This window comes from Rhinopithecus roxellana, chromosome 1 (genome assembly GCF_007565055.1).
Source record: "Rhinopithecus roxellana isolate Shanxi Qingling chromosome 1, ASM756505v1, whole genome shotgun sequence".
Lineage (NCBI taxonomy): Eukaryota > Metazoa > Chordata > Mammalia > Primates > Cercopithecidae > Rhinopithecus > Rhinopithecus roxellana.
In genome coordinates this window covers 111,620,836-111,634,016 of record NC_044549.1, presented here as the reverse complement: position 1 = coordinate 111,634,016, position 13,181 = coordinate 111,620,836, and the positions used below count along the sequence as shown (strand labels likewise).

The following is a 13,181-nucleotide window of genomic DNA, read 5'->3' as shown; positions in this document are numbered from 1 at the left end:
AGGAAAAGGAACATGGCACCAAGATTTTAAATGAATAAGTATCACACTTACACTGTATTCAGATCATGTGGGATGGGAGATGTTTTGGCAGCCATTTTCAGAAAATAGTGGGTCACAGTTTATCCCCTGACCACAAAAATTTAGATCCCTCCCAAGTGTAAAATGTATTCTCCTTTTCCATGAGATCTATCCCATTATAACATCAGACTGAAGTCTAGAATCTGTCATTTAATCAAGTCCAGATGGGGATCAAGTTTTTGTGGAACTGCTACCCAGATACAGCTTTTTAAACATCATTTATCTTAACCTGAATAACAGAGAGTTAAAAAGATAAATTATTTACTCTACCACACATATACAGTGCCAGGATAGGCCATAAGGATAGGATAACTGTTATGAGAACTATATTCAAAAAGAAGGAAATTTGAAGAACACAACAGTTACCAGTATATTAAAAATATGAAACAAAGACAGACAGACACATATTGCCAGTTACTTGATTAAGACTTGAGTTTAGTATTTCACGTTGTCTCCCAATGTTACTTTCGTCAAGTCCTTCAAAGTATCATTTGCGTCAATGATGCTCTGGGCTTTGGAAGCATGCCAAAATGCCATGAATCTCGCAATGAATGATGCTGCAAAAATTGCTAACATACCAAAATCAAGCATATTCCACAACTCAAACAAATATTCCTTGGGGCCTTGAGTCCAAATTTCTTTACATTCAGCCCATATCATGCCTATTACCCAGAATATAATGAGCATCTCCATCCATGAGAAGCAGGATGTTTTCATCCTGAACAGTTGTTTTGCATTATCTGTGCTGGTTTCATTAGGAAGGAGTTTTGTGCCTTCAAATCTGTCAGCTGCATTCATGACAAGCAGTTCCAGAAAAATGGTGAAGGAAGCTCGTGTGCTACAAACTTCATGAATGGTCCACGCATTATCTTCCCCATCTTGCTACATGGAGCAAACCATTAAATGACAGCCAGGAAGGGCAGTCCAATGGCAATAGCAAGGACCACAAGGAACTTGACCGCCATTGTCTGCTGTTGTAAACCAGAAAGATTCTCATACCAAATGGAGAGAAGTTGCTGTTGGCAGTTTGGATGAGCTACAAATTTTTTTACTTCATATTTAATGGCAAGTTTTAAACGGCTGAGATTTGGGCGACCGTGATCACCACTCTGGAGCGTTTCAACATCCCCATTCAGAATGGCCTCGACTTCTTCAGTGTTTCTGCACAGATCAAGGAGTCCAACAACAAAGTCTTTGCACTGCATTGACAGTTTATTGTAGTCATTCTTGAACTCTTTCTCAATATTGGCCAGCACCGCCAGTTCATTGCTGAGTTTTAAAGCCGTCATGACTGGATCTTCACTAGACAATGACAGGTAAGCCGGACTTGCCAGGCCTTTATAGGCATTAATCCTAGATCTGGAGTGGCTAAACAAGTCATGCTTCTGTTTCTGGTTGCAGTCATTGCACTTGCAGAAATAATCATGAGGCCGTTCAATCCTAGCACCCTTCCGCAGGAGGGTGTGCACAATTTCATATTCCTGGCAGTGGGCAGCCAGAATGATTGGAGTCACATCATGGGAGAACCGTGTCCCATCTTCATCATAGGCATAAAAATCATCTTGCTGGAGTTCAGACTGGCTAGGGCTGGTTGCTAACCTCTTGCCTTCAGCAAAAGCTGGATGACTGAGAATTGCTTCCACAATCCGAACATAACCTTTACTAATAGCTAGAAGCAAAGCATCCCCAACTCGAGAGAGGTTTTCTTTATTGAGAAGAAGTTCTGTAATTTCCAGATGCTCATTGGCCACTGCCAACTGTAGGGCATTCTGGCCCATGTAATCCACACAGTTAACGTTGAGTGAGTGGCATTCTTCTAACATCTTCTGCACCACTGGGACGTTACCATATTCAGCTGCATCTAAAAAGCGTTCCTCCTCTATAGATAGGCTTGTTGAGCCATCACTAAACATGTGTTCAACCTCTACTCCTACTACATTGGTGCAAAACAAAATGAAGCCTTCACAACAGTTGAAGAGAGTTTTAAGACACTGTTCTGAGCTATATTTGGACTTTCTGAAGTGAAATCAGTGGTCATCAACTATAACCACAAATTCATTGAAAACATTGGTTACATTCTTTATGGAGTCTATAATGTTACAATGGTCATTGTTTTGCTAAATATGTTAATTGCCATGATCAACAGTTCATTCCAGGAAATTGAGGATGACGCCGATGTGGAGTGGAAATTTGCAAGAGCCAAACTCTGGTTCTCCTACTTTGAGGAGGGGAGAACACTTCCCGTACCTTTCAATCTGGTGCCAAGTCCAAAGTCCCTGTTTTATCTCTTACTGAAGCTTAAAAAATGGATTTCTGAGCTGTTCCAGGGTCATAAAAAAGGTTTCCAGGAAGATGCAGAGATGAACAAGATAAATGAAGAAAAGAAACTTGGAATTTTAGGAAGTCATGAAGACCTTTCAAAATTATCACTTGACAAAAAACAGGTTGGGTACAATAAGCAACCAAGTGTAAGGAGCTCAGAAGATTTCCGTTTCAGTAGTTTCAATAATCCTCCAAGACAGTATCAGAAAATAATGAAAAGGCTCATTAAGAGATATGTACTACAGGCCCAGATAGATAAGGAGAGTGACGAAGTGAACGAAGGTGAACTGAAGGAAATTAAGCAGGACATCTCAAGTCTCCGCTATGAACTCCTTGAAGAAAAATCTCAGAATACAGAAGACCTAGCAGAACTTATTAGAGAACTTGGAGAGAAATTATCCATGGAACCAAATCAAGAGGAAACCAATAGATAACGCGAAGACTTCCTTAGAAATTCATATTTATTTGTCCACTTGAAGCCATATTATTTTCTGATTTATTTTCTTAAGTGCCAATGTGCCCACCTTTTAAACAAGAAGAAGTTAAACGATACCTTGGGCCATCCTATCTTCTGGAGCCCTAGTATCTAAATTTTTTGGTGATTAAACTCCTTTGTTCAGGGTAAAGGCTGCAGATTATGATGAAAATTATGTCCAGTTAAAAAAAAAAAAAAAAGACTTGAGTTTATTTCCTGTGAATTGTTCTCTGTAGCTCTTTTCTCCACCCTCTGGATTCTTTATTTTTTTCTCTGAGCCACCGTCTATTTCCTTAAGAAACAATCTGTGATTGAAATTTTCTCTGTCTGCTTCCTGTTCAGTCTTTTGGGTGTCCAAAGCAACGTTTTATTTTGTACTGTCTCTCTGATATTTCCAAGTCTCTTTGATAAGTCCAAGCTGGTACAATTCCTTCAAATACTTTTGGGATTTTTGCTTATTGATTTGTAACCTACTCTATTAGATAAAACCTACATCCATGCTCTAAGGTAAGTCCTTTTCTACCTTGTTATTTACATTAACTTTCCATGGCTCAATGGCATGAAGATTCTTAGAAGCCTCATTGTCTAATAGACAGAGTTTGCAAGACATGCTCATAAATCTCCGTGAGGGACCATCCTAGTCTGTTCTCACACTGCTAATAAAAACATGCCCAAGACCGAATAATTTACAAAGGAAAGGAGGTTTAGTGGACTCACAGTTCCACATGGCTGGGGAGGCCTCACAGTCATGGCAAAGGGTGAAGGAGTAGCCTTCATAATTATATAAAGACCCAAAGTAGTGGGCAAATCTGTGTGTTTTTGTGATAGTTGTGATGAGAAGTGGATAGTCATGGAGAAGCATGGCTTGATAAAAAAAACTATGATCTAATGGTTATAAAATGGAGGAAATACAGATCTGTTAGTTCAGATTCTTCTCTATGACCCTGTGTCTTCAGAAATAAACATGTTCTTTTCTTTGGTGGGTAGAGGGAACCTCTTACATTAAAGTCTTATAAACTGCTTCAGGGAAAGGTCAAAAAGTCTTTCCTAGGTTTTATGACCTGCTTCAGGGGAGAAGAGCATGGTCAAGTTGAGGATGACCTTACTGCTTCTACTGTTTTCTCAAATATCAGGATGTCATATTTTGAGGTACCATGCCTGAACTTCACCACCTACATATATTTTTATATATTGACACATGTGTATACATGTATGTATACAGTTAACTGAAACAATTCCTCATACAGTAGAAAATCTACCTATAACTTTTAACTTTATAACTGACTATAGACTGCAGACTTTACTGATAACATAGTCAATTACACATATTTCATATATTGTGTAGATTATACACAATAGTCTTACAATATATTAAGCTAGGGAAAATGAAAATGCTATTAAGATAATCATAAGGATGAGAAAAATACATTTACTATTCATTAAGTGGAAGTGGATTTTCATAAACGTCTTCATTCTTGGTTTTCATATTGACCCAGGCTAAGAAGAAAGTAGAGCGTTGGTCTCACTGCCTCTGGAAATGGCAAAAAGAGAAAACAATCTGTATATAAGGGGACTTGCCCAGTTCAAACCCATGTTGTTGAAGGATCAACTGTACACATATATCAACTGTTGTGTATGTATATATTCTTGTGTATATTCTACTTGGATATTTGTGAACTACTTAAAAAATATTAGCCATATGGAAATATAATAATCTTTGCCTTTGTGAATAATAGTAGGGGTCTGGGAACAAGGGAAAGTTATCTTTAATTTAATAAAATTGGGCTGTTAGCTTATTTTACTGTATGCATGCATTATTCTTTTTTCATAAAATGCCAATTGCAATGAATGTACTGTAATAGATTAATTTTATGATAATACAAATAATTCTGTATGACTCTAAAACCCATCTTGTTTCCATTGCTCCACAATGTGAACTGAAAGCTGCAAGTCTTAATCCTTTTCCCTGATTCCTCAGGGAAAGTAGAAAGACTTGCAACTCCCACCATTAGGAAATATTGTAAGAGTTGGGAAGAGCTAAAATCGTAGAGAGTAGAATCCAATCTTACAGTTTTTTAGTCTACCTCATTGTTTCCGTATACCTAGTAGACATCCAAGAATAATTTGGTAAAGCAATAAAACAATAATAGTAAGCAAAATTAGTACAGAATAGTAGAATGTTCCCATTTGTATGGTTGAAATACTTTTATTTAAAGAAAATATTACTTTTTGCCTGAAAAACAAAGCTTCCCTAAAAATCAATTGCTTTGATATATGGTAGTAATATAAATATTTTTCTAATAGCTACAATTACCTTTGCCTTTGCAGTTCTATAGGCTAAATATAGTTTGATTTTTGTGTATGTGACATTTTTGTGGCCTAGCTAAGTTCCCTGGAGGGACATTGTCTCTTTCCAGAGATTTATGTGGTCTGAGTGGCAGGGATGATAAGCACTTGCTGTTCAATAGTGTAGTTAATACTCAGCCTCAGGATAAGAGAGCACTGAAGCATCCCACACTCTGAGGTACAATGGTTCTGCAGCAATCAACAGCACTGTTTCTTTTTCTGAGGAAATTTGCATCAAAATGCTTAGTCCACAGGGAGCTCAACATTCACTCACTGCTTACAGCTTAAAGAAAACAGCTATTATGGTCATTTTCCAGTCTTTCAAGACAGAACAAAAAGCAAAGCAAAGAAAAGAAAAAGAAACACTATTGTAACAAGAATGGCAAGAGAAACGGAGCTGTCTTAATAGAAACATAATTCTACCTTTAAGGTACCCCTTAATAATCTACCAATTATTATGAGTTAATACTTTTCTCATAATGTACCATATTCATGGTAATGCAATGGGGGAGACAGATCTATCTTTAATATTGAAAATTAATATTAATATGAAACCTTTCTTTTACATTACTTACCTCATAAAGGATCTTATTTTCTTGCCTTTTTCCTATTTGTTTTCACTTATATTCAATAAAGAGTATTTGAGGAGTTTTAGGGTCTGTTATTAGAAAATAAATGAATAAATGAAGAGATGAAGGAGAGAAAAGGAGGAATTAGTGAAAGACAATTTGGACTTTGTTTACACACACATTTAGGTTAGTGCTCAAATTGCACTATCTTGTTTGTCTTTAAATATTTCAGAAGTTTTTTTTTTCAATTTTTGCTACAGACACAGAACCTTTTTCTGACCAAATGTTAGTCAGGTACCTCTAAATCCTCTTTCCAACTAGGCCTTAGACTTTTGGCACGTCTTTGCATCACCTAATTTTGGCAAGAATCCTGCTAAGCTAGTTTAGCAAGAATCCTGCCAAGTTATATATATATATATATATATATATATATATATATATATATACACACACACACACACACACACACATCCCACCCTCATATTTGATCACCTTCAATATCTGCTCAGGGTTCTTATCCTCCACCATAGCCCAAGTGATGTCTGATTACTGCAGCCTGACTTCTGTTAGGACGATTTAACCAGCATCTCCCCTTATCCTTGATGTTTTCTCTTAGTGCTTTTCATTCACCCACCCCTGCTCCTTGGCTATAAATTCCTATTTTCCTTGTTGTATTCAGAGTTGAGCCTAGTCTTACCCCTGTACTGTAAATCCCACTCCAGTAGTCCCTATACCTATTATGATAGTTCCCTGCCTTACGGTTTTAATAAATGGTATAAATAAAACCTGCCTTACCGTTTTAATGTATCATGAATTTTTTTAACACTGCAATGCAATTTCTTCTCTCAAACAACAACAACAAGAAAAGGTCAACAAGAATTAAAATAAGAAGGAAAAATAACATTTAGTTTAACTAGATAGAGTTCCAAAACAATGCTATAATCCATAAAAATGGTTTATCAATAGCAGTAAAGATAAAGTGAGGTAAAATAAGGTTGTCCATAGCAGATGCCGCAGACACTAAGTAAAGGCCTTGTTCCCAGGTAGGTTGCACGTTCAGAAGACTCAAACAAGCATGCTGCCTCATGCTGCTGAGTGCAAGGGGAATGAGGTGGAACCAGGAAACTTCCAGACATGTCAAGTGTGAAAGAATAAGACTTTCTTTTTGCAGGATAAAAGAGAAAATGTGGGCAACAAACAAGCTCTGCAATTGACTTAGGATGGCTTAAGAGTCTACCTGATACATGAACATGAAACTTCCCTGCTAGTTGGACCTTAATTCCTATCAGCCTGGGGGGAAAACATGCAAAAGCAGAGTATGGGGGAGAATGGGCTGGGCCACAGACTAGAACCCAAGTCCCTGCTGACCAGGTTCTGTCTCACATGCCTGTCTCCTCACATTCAATCATTTGTTGGATCGTTATGTTATGAGTATGAACCTAAAGGAAACCAATATTAGGACTATATTCAGATGGGAGAAAGAAAGAGAGGCAAGTATGTAAATTATAAGAAGAAACATAACAAAAATATAAACCACAAAGAAATTTAAAAATATGCCACTACTCAATTATGTTATAGAGCTTAAAGAAAATATATTATCTCTAAAGGAAGATCTCAAAGAGAAAAGGGCTCCAAAAAGGTATAGAAAAACAACAGAAAGAGTGAAATGATTTAGTAATGCCAAGGAAACAATACTAATTAATTAGTAGAAAAACAAATACAGAATTACAGCTAGAGCAAAAAAGAATAGACACTGCCAAATTTGGGGGCAATCCTGTTGTATAAATATTCTAGAGACCCTCTCACAATAAAACATTTTAAAATAATATCTGAGATATTTTATTTTTAATTTTTTTCAGGTTTATCAAGATATAATTGATAAATGTACTTATTTAAGAGGTATGACAGTGTTTTAATGCATGCATGGTGAAATGATCACCACATTCATGCTAATTGACATAATCATAGCCTCACAGTATTACTATTTTCTGTGTGTGTGTGTGTGTGTGTGTGTGTGTGTGTGTGTGTGTGTCTGTGTGTGTATGGTGAGAATATTTAAGACATATCTTCTTAGCAAATTTCAAGTACATAGTACAGTATTCTTACTATACCCACCAGGCTGTGTGTTAGATCTCCAGAAGTCATTCATCTTATGTAACTGACACATTGTTTCCTTGACCAACTTCTCTTCTCACTCTCCCTCTTCCCCCTGGCAACCATCATTGCAACCATTCTACTCTTTGTTTCTGTAAGTTTGACTATTTTAGATTTCACATGTAAGTAAGAGTATGCTGTGTGTGTTTGTGTCTGGTTTATTTCACAGAGCATACCATCTTCTAGGTACATTTATGTTGTTACAAATGGCAGAATTTCCTTCCTTTTTGAAACTGAACAAGACTTCATTGTACATATGCAACATTTTCTTTATCCTTTTATCCTTTTTTGCTTCAATACATGGTTTAAGGTAAACTGGATATTCACATTCAGAAGAATAAAAATAGACCCTTATCTCACACCGTATACAAAAATGAACCCAAAATGGATAACAGATTAAAGACTTAAACCTAGGACCTAAAACTGTAAAATTACCAAAAAATAAAATGAAATAAGGAAAAACCTTCTTGGCATTGGTCTTGGCAATAATTTTTTCTGTTGCAAAACCAAAAGCATAGGCAACAGAAACAGAAATAGAGAAGTTGGATTTCATCAAACTAAAAAGCTTCTACCCAGCAATAAAAACAATAAGCAGAGTGAAAAGGCAACCTATAGAATGAAAGAGAATGTTTGCAAATCATATCTCTGATAAGCGGTTAATATCTAAAATATATAAGAAACTCATACAACTCAATAGCAAAAACACACATAACTAGAATTTGAAAGTGAGTAAGTGACCTGAATACACATTTCTCAAAAGAAAACATGCAAACTTCAAAATAGTATATGAAAAGGTGCCCTACATCCGTATTAGTTGTTTTCATGCTGCTGATAAAGACATACTTGAAGCTGGGCAATTTACTAAAGAAAGAGGTTTAATTGGACTTACAGTTCCACATGGCTGGGAAAGCCTCACAATCATGGTGGAAGGCAAGGAGGAGCAAGTCATATCTCACATGGATGGCAGCAGGCAAAGAGAGAAAGCTTATATGGGGGAACTCCTCTTTTTAAACCTGTAAGACCTTGTGAGACGTATTCATTATCACAAAACAGTGAACACAGGAAAGACTTGCCCCCATGATTCAATTACCTCCCACTGGGTCCCTCCCACAAGACATGGGAATTCAAGATGAGATATGGGTGGACAACAGTCAAACCATATCAATGTCACTAGCCATCAGTGAAGAGCAAATCAAAACTACAATGGGATAATACCTTACTCCTGTTAGAATGGCTATTATCAAATAGCTAATATAGTTTAAGTGCATTAACTGAACTTGAAAAACAGAAAATTTAAAACTCACACATCATAAAAAATAAGCATGATCAGTCATGACTCTAGGTAGTAAGCCAATGATAAACCTTCAGGGTTTGTGCCATGCCTGGTGATACGGTTTGCATTTGTGTCCCCACCAAATCTCATTTTGAATTATAATCCCCAGTGTTGGAAAAGGGGCCTAGTGGGAAGTGATCGGATCATGCGGGAGGAATTTTCATGAATGATTTAGCACCATCCCCTTTGTGCTGTTCTCCGCATAGTGAGTGAATGAGTTATCAGGAGACCTGGTTGTTTTAAAAGTGTATAGCACCTCCCCCCTCTCTCTATTCTTCCTGATCCAGCCATGTGAGAAACCTCACTCCCCTTTGTCTTCCACCATGATTGTAAGTTCCCTGAGCACCCCCAGAAGCCGATGCCTCCATGCTTCCTGTACAACCTGTAGAACCATGAGCCAATTGAACCCATTTTCTTTATAACTTATGGAGGCTCAGGTATTTCTTTATAGCAATGCAAGAATAAACTAATACACCTGATAACCCAGAGCTTTGGGTTTTAATAGCTACACAGGGTATAATGTGGGAAACTAGAGCTAAGTCTCCAAATAAAGCTGAAATTCAATGTACTACAATATGCAGACTTTTAAATCCTCCAACAGTAATACTTTTAGTTTATATCTAGACAAAAGATGAAAGTCAAGGATTATTAGAAAGAGAAAATAATGTTTTAAATTCCTTAAATGACACTTAAGGAAGCCATGAGTTCACATAAACAATACTACTTGAAGAGAACATGTGATAGAATTATACCAATGATTTGGAGAAATCTAAAATACTGTGGATAATGACATACTTTTTAAAGTATAGCATAGTGGAGTCTTCAAGGTAACCAGTCAGCCATCTAACATGTTGGAAAACAATAATGCAGCATGTTTTGAGTGGAGCTATCTACCCAAGTTACATAAGAATTGCAGTATATTCTAAATGTCCAGCATATCGCAACTGGGAAAGCACTGCACATAGAAGTACTGAGAGGACCAGAAGACCCATCAAGATCTGTGACCGTGATAAAAAGAGCTCAGTTTTTAAAGACTTCACAGCCAGGAGCACCCTGCCAAGATGCTCAGGTTTTAGCATGATGTCATGAAGAACCTGGCAAGCTGCACTGATCATCCATGGTCCAGTGTAAAAGCCTCAGCTTTCAAATCTCACTATTTTATTACAGTCAAAACTACCAAGTACACATAGAACACGTAAATCCACAAACACAGTCAACACTCTATTCCTCATTCACGTGAAATGGCAGAAACCTTACACTACAACCTGACGCTCTTTGCAAAAGGAAGAGTGAAGAAAAAGCTTGAAAACCAAACTCAGCCGAGTTTAAAGAGATTGGTAAGTTGAGACAGATACTTTTAAGTTTAAGAATATTTTACCCTGAAATTAAGTGGGATGGGTTTCAAGAGTAAAATATAATTACGTGAAAATTATAAAAATTAATTAAACTAAAGAGCAAAGTATTTTTACATCATATACATTGTGGTATAACAATTTTCCCTACTATACACAGATATTCTTTCTTTGGTACATTTGCCTAAACCCCCTACAAAGTCAGACTTTTTAAAGAAATCCTGACCTTGTGGTCATGTTCTTTCTCTGCGTCTCACTGTTTTAAGTCCTAAATTTCTAACATGGCTTATGCAGCCCCTACTTAATATCTTGAATGCTGTGGTTGAAATGTATGTGTCCCTCCAAAATTCATATGTGGAACTTAACTGCCAAGATGATGATATCAAAAGATGGCACCCATGAGAGGTGATTAGATAATGTGAGGCATTAATTCCTTTGTAAAAGCAGCTTTACACAATTGTCTCCCTCTTCCATCTCTTTCATCATGTGAGTGCATAACGTTTCTCATGTCTGGGGGACATAGAAACAAGGAGTCTTCCTGGAAAAAGAGACCAGACCCTCCTTGTACACTGAGCCTTCTTGCACCTTGACCATGGACTTCTCAGTCTCCAGGGCTGTGGGAAATAAATTCCTGTGATGTATTTTATTATAGTAACACAAGTAGACTAAGACACCCAACTTATACCATAGCCCACTAGTGTCCTGTTTTTATTATTATTATTATTATTTTTATTATTATTATTCCAAGAAACCATGATGCTTCCAAATTAAAAATTCTGGCACACAGTTTTCTATTTGCTTGGAGCCTTTTCTCCTTCCTCTACACATAATTAATTCCTAAGCTTTACTAAGAGATCACCTCATTCGTCATTTCCTTTAGGTAGCCTCCTCTCATAATCTCTGACTAAGGGTTGCTCTTTTATGCATTCTCATGGATAGATCTCTATTTCCTTGATAGTGTTTATCACAATTGCAAAAAAAAAAACTCCAAAATTCATTATTTAAAATCATTCATCTGACTAAAATGATGTTTAGAAACTTTGAGTTAGTTGTTTACCACAGTATCCCTTGTGCCTCTATATGATGTCTTATAGTAAGGAATATTTATGAAGGAATATATATGAATAAATGAATAATATGAGTTAATACATCCTATAACCCTACCTCTGTCATCTTCAGTATTCAGTGTGTTTCAATGTTCTGTTTCTAATCACCTACCAAATATGCTCTCACGAAAATCACTGTTATCTCCTTGATGCTGAATATAAGATTTTGTAGCTCTCGTGTTACTAAACCGTCTGATGTATGTTCTGGAGACCACATTCCCCTTGAAAACCTTATGTGGAACCATTGTATATAAGGAAAAATAGCTCAATGGGAAACAAAGTACCACACGACTAATAGACAAAAAAAAAAAAAAAAAAGAAAGAAAAAGAAAAATCACTCACACAATCCAGGTCTTACTTGTAAAAATTGTATTTGAAAACATTACTGGGACGTGAGAATCAAAGTAAATCTCACTGAATTTACAGTATTTCAATCTGAAAAACAAGCTGAAGGATAAATTTTATCTACCTAGTATCCACATAGAGTTATAGAAATAGAAGCAATAAAGCTAAAAGTTAGGCAGCCTTCTAACATGATCCCCTGTGCAATCCCCTGTCCTTGGGATGGGCTGGATCTAGTGAGTAGCTTCCAACAAATATGTTACAAATTGAATACAGCAAAAGTGGTCATGTCATTTCCTCGATTAAGTTATAAGAAACTGTATCTTCCTTTTTGTTGAAAGTCACTCTGTCTCTCTTGTTCACTTTGATAAAGCCAGCTGCCATGTGATAAGCTGCTATGGAGAGATTCACACGGCAAGGAACCAAGGGTGGACTTCAGCCAACAGCCAGTGCAGTACTGAGGCTCTCAGTTCAATTGCCCATAAGGAACTAAATCTTGCCAACAACCACTGAATGAGTTTGGAAACAAACCCTGCCTCAAGCAAATCCTGAGTAGACTGTACCAACAGCTGATGCCTTGATTAAGGACTTGTGAGAGGCCCTGAGCTATGACAACCTCTATGCCTGTCCCACAGAAACTGTGAAATACTAAACATGTATTTTTAAGCTGCTAATATTTGAGGATAATTTGTTACACAGATATATATATATATATATATGTATATATATGTGTGTATATATATACTCATACATACACATCACACACACACACACACACACACACACATACACACACAGACTAGCCCATGGAGGCAGGTCCTACTATTTAAAATATAGAAGCCAGAAATGGGAAAAGTGGGCATCATGCGTGGATGCTGACCTTTTAAGGTACAGCACATCATCCCTTTTATATTCATTCCTCTCACATATTTAGCCACCAAATATCCAACTATAAACAATCAAGTAAATAACTCCTATATTGTTCAGCATAATTCATGGAGATTTTACAGTAGACCTACTAATAAGATAACAAATGCTCAAAACTTAAGTTAAAACCGTCTCTCATTATTAAACTCCCCAAGTGACATTAAAACCCACAAGTAA

At 36.7% G+C, this 13,181-nt stretch overlaps 2 pseudogenes across 1 annotated transcript; one reads left to right on the top strand and one right to left on the bottom strand.

Moving 5' to 3' along the window:
* Nucleotides 1-513: 513 nt before the first annotated feature.
* On the bottom strand, nucleotides 514-1,991 carry LOC104656367 (annotated as a pseudogene).
* Nucleotides 1,992-2,140: 149 nt separating this feature from the next.
* Nucleotides 2,141-3,053, top strand: LOC104656368 (annotated as a pseudogene). The gene has a single exon (XR_004059573.1). The product of XR_004059573.1 is annotated as a short transient receptor potential channel 6 pseudogene (transcript).
* The last annotated feature ends 10,128 nt before the right edge of the window (nucleotides 3,054-13,181 follow it).